The sequence below is a fragment of the Oncorhynchus gorbuscha genome, linkage group LG03 (genome assembly GCF_021184085.1).
Source record: "Oncorhynchus gorbuscha isolate QuinsamMale2020 ecotype Even-year linkage group LG03, OgorEven_v1.0, whole genome shotgun sequence".
NCBI lineage: Eukaryota > Metazoa > Chordata > Actinopteri > Salmoniformes > Salmonidae > Oncorhynchus > Oncorhynchus gorbuscha.
Window position 1 is genome coordinate 50,444,946 of NC_060175.1, and position 12,966 is coordinate 50,457,911.

The following is a 12,966-nucleotide window of genomic DNA, read 5'->3' on the forward strand; positions in this document are numbered from 1 at the left end:
TTTGCTTGCTATTGCAGACATATATTACAGTTTGATACTTCGTCCGTCACATATTGGTTAATTCTGGGCAAATACATTAGTCTAGGCGCCCTGTATGAATCTTAACATTTCCTTCCTCAGATTTTTCGGAATTACTATTTTGTTTCCTTTGTAGACAATGTTTTCACCTACTGTCAGCTCAGCTCTGCAGTTCCCGTATTAGGTTATGTCTTGTGAGCAGTGAAACTGAAAGTGAAAAAAATGACAATCTTTCTCTATTTCTCTCTTGCTTCTCTTTCATTTTGGAAGAAAGTAATTTGTTCAAAACTGTTCAACTATTGTCTTTCTCTCTCTTTGAGTGAACTAACCTCCACATTTTTGTGCACTGCAGTGCTAGCTAGCTGTAGTTTATGCTTTCAGTACCAGATTCATTCTCTGATCCTTTGATTGTGTGGACTACTTGTCAGTTCATGCTGCAAGAGCTCTGATAGGTTGGAGGGCATCCTCCGTAAGTTGTCATAATTAATGTTTATGTATATGGAAGGGGTGGGAACCATGAGCCTGCTAGGTTTTGTATTGAAGTCAATGTACCCAGAGGAGTATGGAAGCTAGCTGTCCTCTGGCTACACCATGGTGCTACCCTAAAGAGTGCTGTGGAGTCTACTGTAGACCTTCTTTGCAAAATAATGTTTTAATCAATTATTTGGTGACATGATTATATTTCGAATAGCTTTATCTAAAAAGCAAAACTTTTAAAATATTAGAAAATATATATTTTTATTAAAATGGTCCTGCCCTTCCTCCTCTGAGGAGACTCCACTGTCTTAAACTCAGCCTCTGATATCACATTCACCTGTGCAGCTGTATCTAGTTTAAATGAAATAATACTCTCATTCACCTGTGCAGCTGTATCTAGTTTAGATGAAATAATACTCTCATTCACCTGCAAAAAACGAATCCTATCCTTCTGTTTTGGAGTTTTTTTCAGATACAGCATCCACATATAACTCCTCTAGTTCATTTCACTCAATGCATCTGCTTGGTTTTGCTTCCCTTTATTCTTACAACAACGAGCACTGTGGTTATTTTTGTTGCATTTGTTTCAAGTCTTGCTGTATGCTGAAACATTTTCGGAGGATGATGTGTTCCACAACAACCGCATGCTTTTTGGTTGTCATCCATCACATTTTTATTCTTGGCTCATCACTCGCCTTTTATCACATAGCCATTATATTTGTTTGATCTGTGCGTGGCCTGTTTTTTCATTGCATCCATGGTGCAACTACCATCACCAAACAGTTATTTTGCCTGTGATTTCACTGTCTCTGCAGCCCTACACAGTGCTATAACTTTATCCAAGTCCAGGTCTTGTTCTCTCAGCCCATTGTCTGGTATTCACACACAATCCTGTCTTTTATCAGAGAATCTGTCAGTCTGCCAAACTCACCCGTCTTGCTCCTATTACGCAATTCAGTCGCTTACTGTATCAATGGATTCTCCGGTTTTCTGAGTGCTAGTGAAAATTCTGTGCCTCTCAAACATAATGTTTTGTTTTGGTATAGAGTAACCTTTAAACTTCTCTAATCTTGCCATCAGCTTATCTTCCTCTTCAGTTAACTCTAAGTTATTGCACACATCCAGTGCCTCTTCCCCTATCACATGTAAGAACCCTGACGCTTTCATCTTTTCACATCCGTTTCAATCGCAGCTGGGTACAGTTCAAAATGTACAGCTACATTGACAGTAAACTGAAGTTTTGTCAGTGGATGTAAAACCATTCCATTTTCAGAACATTATCTACGCTTCCCATGTACGTAATGATATTATGCTTTTATCTACTTATTAGCAGTGATGACTGTTATGCTAGCTAGCCTCACTTTACATAGCCTAGCATTGGTGCCATTAGCTTAGCATCTTACGGCTATCCAGTGTGTTGCTTTGTTGAGTTGTTTATTGTATTTTTCCGTCCTTTCGGTTTCTTCTCCTCCTTTCAATCACTTCTGACATCATGTTGTGTTGTTAGAATTCAATGAATACACTGTAATGAAAGGGAATGAATGTTTACTGAAATAATATAGTTTTTACATCTTGTCAGGAGGCATGTATTCATACAACTCTATGTCATATTCATCTGTCACCGAGTAGCTCTCCTGCGCATGCAACAAAGTGTGTGGACAGGGGCTTGTCCCAGTTACGTTTGGCTTCTGACACACATGCTGGGACCGCTGGGAGGAGTTGTTTCTCCAGGATGGTGTGAGAGGGGAGTTTCCTCTTGTCGAACCAGTCCATTTCGGCGCTGCCACCCTCCATGGGTGCAGGCCATTTGATTCCGAGCTTGGTCTCTGCCCGTTTACAGACATTGACAAGCCCAAATTCAAATCAAATCAAACTCAAATCAAATTGTATTTGTCACATACACATGGTTAGCAGATGTTAATGCGAGTGTAGCGAAATGCTTGTTCTTCTAGTTCCGACAATGCAGTGATAACCGACAAGTAATCTAACTAACAATTCCAAAACTACTGTCTTATACACAGTGTAAGGGGATAAGGAATATGTACATAAGGATATATGAATGAGTGATGGTACAGAGCAGCATACAGTGAGTGCTACGGGGCGGTAGTCTTTTAGCTCAGTTACCTTAGCTTTCTTGGGAACAGGAACAATGGTGGCCCTCTTGAAGCATGTGGGAACAGCAGACTGGTATAGGGATTGATTGAATATGTCCGTAAACACACCGGCCAGCTGGTCTGCGCATGCTCTGAGGGCGCGGCTGGGGATGCCGTCTGGGCCTGCAGCCTTGCGAGGGTTAACACGTTTAAATGTCTTACTCACCTCGGCTGCAGTGAAGGAGAGACCGCATGTTTTCGTTGCAGGCCGTGTCAGGGGCACTGTATTGTCCTCAAAGCGGGCAAAAAAGTTATTTAATCTGCCTTGGAGCAAGACATCCTGGTCCGTGACTGGGCTGGGTTCCTTCTTGTAGTCCGTGATTGACTGTAGACCCTGCCACATGCCTCTTGTGTCTGAGCCATTGAATTGAGATTCCACTTTGTCTCTGTACTGACGCTTAGCTTGTTTAATAGCCTTGCGGAGGGAATAGCTGCATTGTTTATAATCGGACATGTTACCAGACACCTTGCCCTGATTAAAAGCAGTGGTTCGCGCTTTCAGTTTCATGCGAATGCTGCCATCAATCCACGGTTTCTGGTTTTGGAATGTTTTTATCGTTGCTATGGGAACGACATCTTCGACGCACGTTCTAATGAACTCGCACACCGAATCAGCGTATTCGTCAATATTTCCATCTGACGCAATACGAAACATGTCCCAGTCCACGTGATGGAAGCAGTCTTGGAGTGTAGAGTCAGCTTGTTCTGACCAGCGTTGGACAGACCTCAGCGTGGGAGCCTCTTGTTTTAATTTCTGCCTGTAGGCAGGGATCAGCAAAATGGAGTCGTGGTCAGCTTTTCCGAAAGGGGGGCGGGGCAGGGCCTTCTATGCGTCGCGGAAGTTAGAGTAACAATGATCCAAGGTTTTACCACCCCTGGTTGCGCAATCGATATGCTGATAAAATTTAGGGAGTCTTGTTTTCAGATTAGCTTTGTTAAAATCCCCAGCTACAATGAATGCAGCCTCCGGATAAATGGTTTCCAGTTTGCAAAGAGTTAAATAAAGTTCGTTCAGAGCCATCGATGTGTCTGCTTGGGGGGGGATATATACGGCTGTGATTATAATCGAAGAGAATTCTCTTGGAAGATAATGCGGTCTACATTTGATTGTGAGGAATTCTAAATCAGGTGAACAGAAGGATTTGAGTTCCTGTATGTTTCCTTCATCACACCATGTCCCGTTAGTCATGAGGCATACGCCCCCGCCACTCTTCTTACCAGAGAGATGTATGTTTCTGTCGGCGCGATGCGTGGAGAAACCCGTTGGCTGCACCGCCCTGGATAGCGTCTTCCCAGTAAGTCATGTTTCCGTAAAGCAGAGAACGTTGCAGTCTCTGGTGTCCCTCTGGAATGCCACCCTTGCTCGGATTTCATCAACCTTATTGTCGAGAGACTGGACATTGGCAAGCGCCGCGTTTCCCTCTTTTTCGGAGTCGTTTCCTTGGGTCGCTGCATGCGATCCATTCCGTTGTCCTGTTTGTAAGGCAGAACACAGGATCCGCGTCGCGGAAAACATATTCTTAGTCATACTGATGGTGAGTTGACGCTGATCTTATATTCAGTAGTTCTTCTCGACTGTATGTAATGAAACCTAAGAAGAATTCTTAATTGGGTGCCGATGCTGCACTGAAGGCAGAAGAGAACCTCAAGCCGTCGGGTGAGTTTCCTCATCAATTTGGAGTATTTCTTCCTCATCCATCTCAAGGTTCTCGTCCTCCTCGATATAGCGATTTGAGGGTTCCGTATTCCATTGCCTCCTCCCAGAACAGTAGGGTTTATGGGTTAGCGTCATCACCATTAGGCTGTGAGGCTGTGACAAATATTGTTTGGGGTTTGCTCTGTTCACTTGCCAGTTTTCAGGTAGTGCCCTACAGTGCACGCATAACTCTGGGTTAGTGAGTGATGCCGCAGCTTGCTCAAAACCCAAGCAGGCGATACACATGGGATGGGCCTCTGGATCCAATAGTAGAAGTGCATTTCCCTCCCCCTTCCACCCTGCTCCCTGCATCAGCAGCCTGCTCACCCAAGACAACAGCCCAAGGGTAAAATGCACAGCATTCGGCCTGGATAACAAGGTGCTCCCCCTATTAAAGAGGAGCGAGATGGCAGCCCTTCCCCCTGAGGATCATGGGCCTTTGATGGAGGATGTGTGATTCATGACTGATAAACATTCCAACAACTGCTGCATCTGCTTCACATCGCTTGGCCGAGCTTGTAAGGCATCACATCATCTCACTGAGAAATCTTTTGACAGGGTCTGCCCTCAATCTCACACCATTGAGGAATGCAATGAACAGGGATGCAATGAGAGCTTACTGCCTAAGAGGTTGTGCTGTGCTGTACCAACAGGATACTTTAAATGAGCAAACACAGCAGCATCCTTGGATATATGTGGTCCTTCTGTAGCTCAGTTGGTAGAGCATGGCGCTTGTAACGCCAGGGTAGTGGGTTTGATCCCCGGGACCACCCATACGTAGAATGTATGCACACATGACTGTAAGTCGCTTTGGATAAAAGCGTCTGCTAAATGGCATATGTTATATGTTATATCAGAGCAGCAATTACCATTCATAAACATGATCTAATACACAGATAGCTCTGTCCCCATCCACACGTCCTGGTAATCAGGGCTGTGTTAGCCACAGTCCCTACACAAGAAGCACAGTTTTATGTGTGCTCACTCAAAGAGCAACTACAGGCAATGAACAACTTCTCTTGTAGAAAATGGCCTATATGGCATTGATATTAGTCAGCAACATTTATTCTAGTGTCAAAATGGACTACTTCCAGACACAAGACCTAATTAGACTGTTTCAAGTTATCTAGGGAAGAGTAAATGTAACTGTGTACTGTTTTGGTAGAATTAAAGTACAAAAGCTTCTCACGTTCAAACACACACAAGAGACACCCACATCAAAGCACGCCTCCAAGACCCAAATCTCGTTCTCAGTCGCATCTCCTAACGAGGAGAATTGAAACTGAGGCTAAATCAAGAAGTTCAACACATTTTAGCTTAGGGCCCTGTAATGGGAATGTTAATGTTTGTGCTTTTCTTATAACCAATTTCTGTGTTCATGCAAGTGGCTGACTATACAAATCCTCACTATCAGTAGCTGCAATTTGGCAGTATGCCCAGACCTTGTTTTGAGAACAAACAAAATATATCTCAGTTTCAAGGTCTCAGTTTAGAGAGAAGAAGCCTCGTGAGGTGTTGGTCTGTCACATGTTATGAAAAAGTATCAGTCACATGGATGAAACAAAACGGTAATGATTAATTAGTTAAGCTAAATCATGCAAATATAACTTGTCTGCGTATAGCCATAAATAAGACAACCGCTGGGACTGCCCAGGAGAGCTCCAGATTGACATGTGTACTATGGTGCATTGAGTTGGTTGGAACCTCTCCAGCGTGCTGACAATAAACAACGATTCATTTAAGATTGACTTTGAGTGTCACTGTGCAAGAATGTCCACGACAGCCCGCAAAAGGCCAGGGCCGGCTCTGACTGCATGTGTGGGTAGGATGTGGATACGCAGACCCGCGAGCCACATAGGCCCCTCATGATGAGTTCAGTGTTATTGTGGCCCCCACGCCCATCAAAATTGCCCATCCCTGTCTTAGAGGGATAATGATTAAAGGGGTGTATTGTGTACTGGTTGCTATTCAGGGACTAATTAACAAAGACCCTTTGCTGTGTTGTTATTGGGGAGGCAGGGTAGCCTAGTGGTTAGAGTATTGGACTCGTAACTTAAAGGATGCAAGTTCGAATCCCCGAGCTGACAAGGTACAAATCTGTCGTTCTGCTTTTTTGGCATGGGAAACATATGTTAACATTGCCAAAGCAAGTGAAGTAGATAGTATCAACCATCACTCCTGTGTTCCAATGGCACATTGTGTTAGCTATTCCAAGTTTATCATTTTAAAAGGCTAATTGATCATTAGAAAACCCTTTGCAATTATGTTAGCACAGACGAAAACTGTTGTTCGGAATAAAGAAGCAATAAAACTGGCCTTCTTTAGACTAGTTGAGTATCTGGAGCATCAGCATTTGTGGGTTCGATTACAGGCTCAAAATGTCCAGAAACAAAGAACTTTCTTCTGAAACTCATCAGTCTATTATTGTTCTGAGAAATGAAGGCTATTTCATGTGACAGAACAGCACAAATGGGCTCTAACCAGAATAGAAAGAGGAGTGAGAGGCCCCGGTGCACAACTGAGCAAGAGGATAAATACATTAGAGTATCTAGCTTGAGAAACAGACAAGTCCTCAACATCAACAGTGAAGAGGCGACTCTGGGATGCTGGCCTTCTAGGCAGAGTTGCAAAGAAAAAGCCATATCTCAGACTGGTCAATAAAAATAAAAGATTAAGACGGGCCAAAGAACACAGACACTGGACAGAGGAACTCTGCCTAGAAGGTTAGCATCCTGGAGTCGCCTCTTCACTGTTGAAGTTAAGACTCGAGTTTTGCGGGGTACAGTTTAATGAAGCTGCCAGTTTGCTTTGATATGTTTGGAATGTGTGCAGTGGATTCATCTAAAATGCAGCGGTCCTAGTTTTGGACATGGGGTCAATGAAGCTTACCGTTGCTGTCGGTGTGCTGTACCCGCGGGGTGTCTGAGCATTGAAGGTGGAGTGGGTCCAGAGGTGTTACCGGGGGGGGGGGGGGGTCCACAGCGGAGCGGAAGCCACCAGAGCCGAGTGACGGGGGACACGGTGGTGAGGACGATGGTGTAGCACCCGGGGGAGGGGTGCTCCATGGCGGCAGAGAGGCCACCAAAGGCAGTGCAGTGGGAAGATGGTAGCGCAGTGGGAAGCGAGTTACAAGTGGATCGGGAATTCAATGAGGCCTTTGGGAAGAAGGCCTTACATTCTGTGCACTTAAACGTCCGAAGCCTACTACCGAAGATCAATGAGATACGCCTGTTGGTTTGCAAATCAGAGGTGGGTGTCTTATGTTTTACTGAGACATGGTTGGATTCATCTGTTTGTGACTCGGAAATTGAGATAGGTAATTACTCTGTTGTCAGGAAGGATCGGAATCGGAATGGTGGGGGGATTTAAACACTGATCTGGAGATTGTCTGGCTGAATATCTGCCTTCCCAAAACCAAGCCGATTTTGTTGGGGGTGCGTTACAGGCCTGGATAATATTCCTACAAGGTTTCTTATAGTTTCTGCTGAGCAAATTGGCCCTTGTATTACACATATCATTAATCTCTCTCTTGAACAAGTCACCTTTCCCAGCGATATGAAACAAGCAAAAGTTATACCTCTGTATAAGAAGGCGATAAAGTCTGACCCTGGGAATGATAGGCCTGTATCTATCCTCTGTGTAACATCAAATATTTTGGAGAGAATTGTACATGAACAAATGTATGAATATGTTAATTAACAAACAAAGTCTAATGTATGATTTTCAGTCAGGTTTTAGAAAAACATACTCCACTGATTCATGTCTACTTTACTTGACTGACTTCATCAAGAAAGAGATTGATGAGGCAAATCTCTGTGGAATGGTACTGCTTGACCTACAGAAGGCCTTTGATACAGTTAACCAAGGTCTCCTAATCTCCAAACTGGAGGCACTTGGGTTAAGCCGTATCCCTCTAGGCTGGGTAAAGTCCTATATATCAGGAAGGGAGCAAGTAGTAGAGGTCACTGCCTCAAGAAAAACAATGAGTTGTGGTGTTCCGCAGGGGAGCGTGCGTGGACCTCTGCTGTTTTATGGCATATTAACGATATGAAGGATTTATTAATTATTTATTTTTTTGCCAATTTTAACCACACACTTGTTGTTTATGTACATGGATTATATATATTTTTACCTTTATTTAACTAGGCAAGTCAGTTAAGAACAAATTCTTATTTTCAATGATGGCCTAGGAACAGTGGGTTAACTGCCTGTTCAGGGGCAGAACAACAGATTTGCACCTTGTCAGCTCGGGGATTTGAACTTCGGTCACTAGTCCGAAGCTCTAACCACTAGGCTACCCTGCCGCCCCATATAATGTTGGATGTTTTTCCCCCAACACCACTTTCAATAAATGTATATTGCAGCCCCTCATGCCAAATTGAGTCAATGGCTTTTTTGAAATCAACAAAGCATGAGAAGACTTTGCCTTTGTTTTGTTTGTTTGTCAATTAGGGTGTGCAGGGTGAATACATGATCTGTCATATAATAATTTGGTAAAAAGACAATTTGACATTTGCTCAGTACATTGTCTTCACTGAGGAAATATACGAGTCTGCTGTTAATGATAATACAGAGGTTATGTCCAAGGTTGCTGTTGCCGCATATTCCACGGTAGTTGTTGGGGTCAAATGTGTCTCCACTTTTGTGGATTGGGGTGATCAGACCTCGGTTCAAATATTGGGGAAGATGCCAGGGCAAAGGATAATGTTAAAGAGTTTTAGTATAACCAATTGGAATTTGTTGTCTGTATATTTTATCATTTCATTCAGGCTACCATCAACGCCACAGGCCTTCTTTGGGTTGGATGATTTTTATTTTGTCGTGTAGTTCATTCACTCTTTCTCTCACACCACACGTTTTATGACTTTACGACAGGTCATACATTCCTGGCAGAGACTCTCTCCCCCTGGTCATGCAGAACGAGAGGGGAAATAAACTTAGAGCTTCTCTTTGTTCAACTCCTATTCCCCAAAATTGGACGATTAAACAATATTTATATTTTTGAGAATGTGGGAATGGTCCATGGATATTTAAAGAACAATCCTGTCGAAGTTGTTTTCTTTTGTGACATCAGGGTGGACGGTAGCACAGAATAACTGTAGCTCTGGAAGTGCACATTTCTCAGTTATTAGTTTTCCACCTGAATGTTGTGTAAAGTATATGATTGAATGGTAAGTTATTTGTGAGAAGATGTAATGTCATATTGGCCTTCTAAAATAAAATACATGTTTAGTTATAAAGTTATAAAGTTTTAACTAGTCATTGGCCACACCCACGTGAGCCTAGACATTACATCAGGCATCATAGAACCACCCCTTTTTCCACAGAGTATAAAAACCCACTTCGTACTAAATGTATATTAAGTCAGAAAATGCCACGTTGGAATGGCTACAATTCTATAGACAATTAGACCATACAGCTGTAGTTTGGCTACACGGCAAAAAATGGTTCAACTCTGGGACTATCGATTCACTACAGAAGGAGCAAATTCTAGACAACACAAATTACTAGTCCGCAGCTAGAAATTACGTAAACCTAGAACGAGAATACCGACAACCCCCAAAGCAACTATTATATAAGAACTTTTCCGAATGGTACTCTGAATTATCCATTCTGACCACCTACCACCACAAAATACATTGTGACTTCTGGGAACTCTACAGGGCGATCAAGTGTTTTCAACGAAGAGACAGCAACGGCATACAGGCGTAAATATGTACATTGCAATTTCTTTCAGAATGACTGGCCGTCCATGTGCAAAGTATTAGCATGTCCATGAATACAATTATCAACTATGTATGTAATCCATCTTGTCTTTCCCGCACTTTATCTGCCCCACCTCTTTCCGTGGTATACCAAGCCGTCATATCAGCTTAGCCCACTAGGGATTTTTTCTTTGATTATTTAGTTAGTTAGTAAATAAATAATTAAGTAAATTTGTATATTGCTGATTCATTATGGAAACTAGGGTTTGTGCAGATATCCAAGGGTTTGCGATGTTCAGTAATGAGAACTGATGAGGTAATAATAATGCATTATTGAGAATGACTAATAGATCAGATATTAAAATATCTGAATAGTTTTATTCAGAATATTATAACTTGGTAAATCTCAACATTTTCCGTGGTGCCCCTGACTTCCTAGTTAATGAATGTTTACATTATTAGTTTAATTATGTAATAATTAAACCTAGAGAACTGGTTTTATATAAATAAGTATTCACATTTAATGATAGTCCAGACATGACAGACAACAGCAGAATGACTGAATTACAGAATTATCAAATGACATTCGATAGACACATTTTGATTGATGCATGGCAATCAGAGAGTAAAAAAAGAAAGAACAAGCTAAAAATATCATCCTCTGACATCTTTAGTTCGTACTGTGTTGAAGTTGGTGGAAAATAATCCTTTACACTCTTTCCCTTTTGTTACATTTGCTATAGAGGACATGCAGTCTTTCACTGCAGCCATTCAGACAAATCGTTGCCATTGTACCCTTAACACTTTTAGAAAGATAGTTTCCGGTCTATTCAAGGGTAACACATATATTATGCAGTGTGCAGTTAAATGACTGTTAAATCGTTTTTCATTTTCTTGTCTTCTCTGCTAGACAATCTCACCATTTTTTTATAGATATGAGATAGATATGCCATTTAGCAGACGCTTTTATCCAAAGCGACTTACAGTCATGTGTGCATACATTCTACGTATGGGTGGTCCCGGGGATCAAACCCACTACCCTGGCGTTACAAGCGCCATGCTCTACCAACTGAGCTACAGAAGGACTGGCATTCATACTGGCATTAAATCCTTATTCGAGTGACTAATTGGAAGACTAATCCAATTCCATTCTGATTAGATGGTGTCAATCTTTACCATTCATTTGGTATTGAGGCATGCATATCCCCTATGCATACCGAGGGCTCTACACACAACATATGGTGTGGAATATGAGTTCAGCTCAACTAGACTACACTGAGGTACAAAAATGACAACCTGTGAATTTGGGGGGTGAACTATCCAGTTAAGAGGTTTCAATACCACTCTAAGATAAAACATGAATAAGAAATCACACAAGGACACTTAACTGCAAGTTGTATGCCTCCAGTAAATGCACTGCTTCTGAGATACAGTCTGGATAGCAGCTGCGTCACACTGACAGTAAGAAATATGGATATAGACAGGCAATACTCTGTGAAAGTAAACTGACAGTAAGAAATATGGATATAGACAGGCAATACTCTGTGAAAGTAAACTGACAGTAAGAAATATGGATATAGACAGGCAATACTCTGTGAAAGTAAACTGACAGTTATTTATATTTCTTTCCTTGAGCTTGGATGTAAAATTGCACTTCATAGTCTTAATGCTTTTTGGACTGAAATGGGATAAATCAGTGTTGTGCTCATATGTATCCTGACAGCCATCCGTGGGTCTGGTCTAGTCTGGCGCTGCAGGATGCCTCTCTCACAGAGCACTCCTACTAAGGTGATGCGACACCCAGAGGTATTTATTTTGTGAATGGGCCTGCTTGCCTTCGTGTAGCAGTAATTTGGCATCAGCGAATACAGATTGTGGAATTATACATTTGGAAAACATTTCTGACTGTAGTAAAAAAAAAAACATTGTACTGGCTGAAACTAAGCCTACTAGAAAGTGTCAGTATGTATTTCAGGCTGCATCAATTGTGCAATTGTGATCATGTTTACAGTGTGATATTTTTTTATTGGACAAAGCTATGTCAATCAGGGACATAATCTGAGTTACAGTATGTACAAAATGTTCTTGAGCCTTGAGTCTCTGTCCATGAGTATGTGCATACATGCGAGTGCGCTCCTGTGTGTGCCTCCCCACCTCAGTGTGTGGACTGTCAGTGATGTATCTGTGTTGGGCCAGAGCAGTGGGCTGTGGGGAGGCAGTGATAGTGATGAATCTATGCAGAGGACTGGATGTCTTCCTGGTCCCGCCGGCAGGCTCCTCAGTCCCAGCCCAGCTCCGTGATTAAAGACTGGGTCTGGCATCTCCTCTCCTCCCCGACCTCTGTATTTCACCTGCCGGAGGGCTAGGTTATTAGCTCCAATGGATTTCCTTTTCTCCAGTTGATAACCATACTTCTTGCCTTTTTGTCAATGTCACAGTAATGGGTTTTGTTCCATTTATCAGATCGCCTTTATCCCATACAGACCCATTTGACAAGAGGCTCGCCTCACGTTAAAAATCTCCCTGCTTCTAGCAGCTGTTTTTGGAATGCCCACTCTGAGAGAGAGGCACTTTAGTGCTCTTGAAGCAGTCATTTCTTTCATATCTCAATGAGTCTAAGTGCTTTGGGATTGCTTCACAAGCATCCCTAGCAGCAACAACACTGAGTGACGTTATATGACTGATGTTTTGCATGGTCAGTGAATAGCCATAAAGTACCAGACATCCCTCATGAGTATGACAATAAGAGAGAGCCATGGGCCAAGGTCAGTGAATTATTTGGATTCCTACTTCAGGGAACAATGTAAATGAAAACAGTAATTGCATCGAACAACGAGCAAGGCCAACAATATATGTTAATCATTTCTTACATGTATGGTAGCAGAGGATCAATACATGTATCTCTCTTTTATAATCA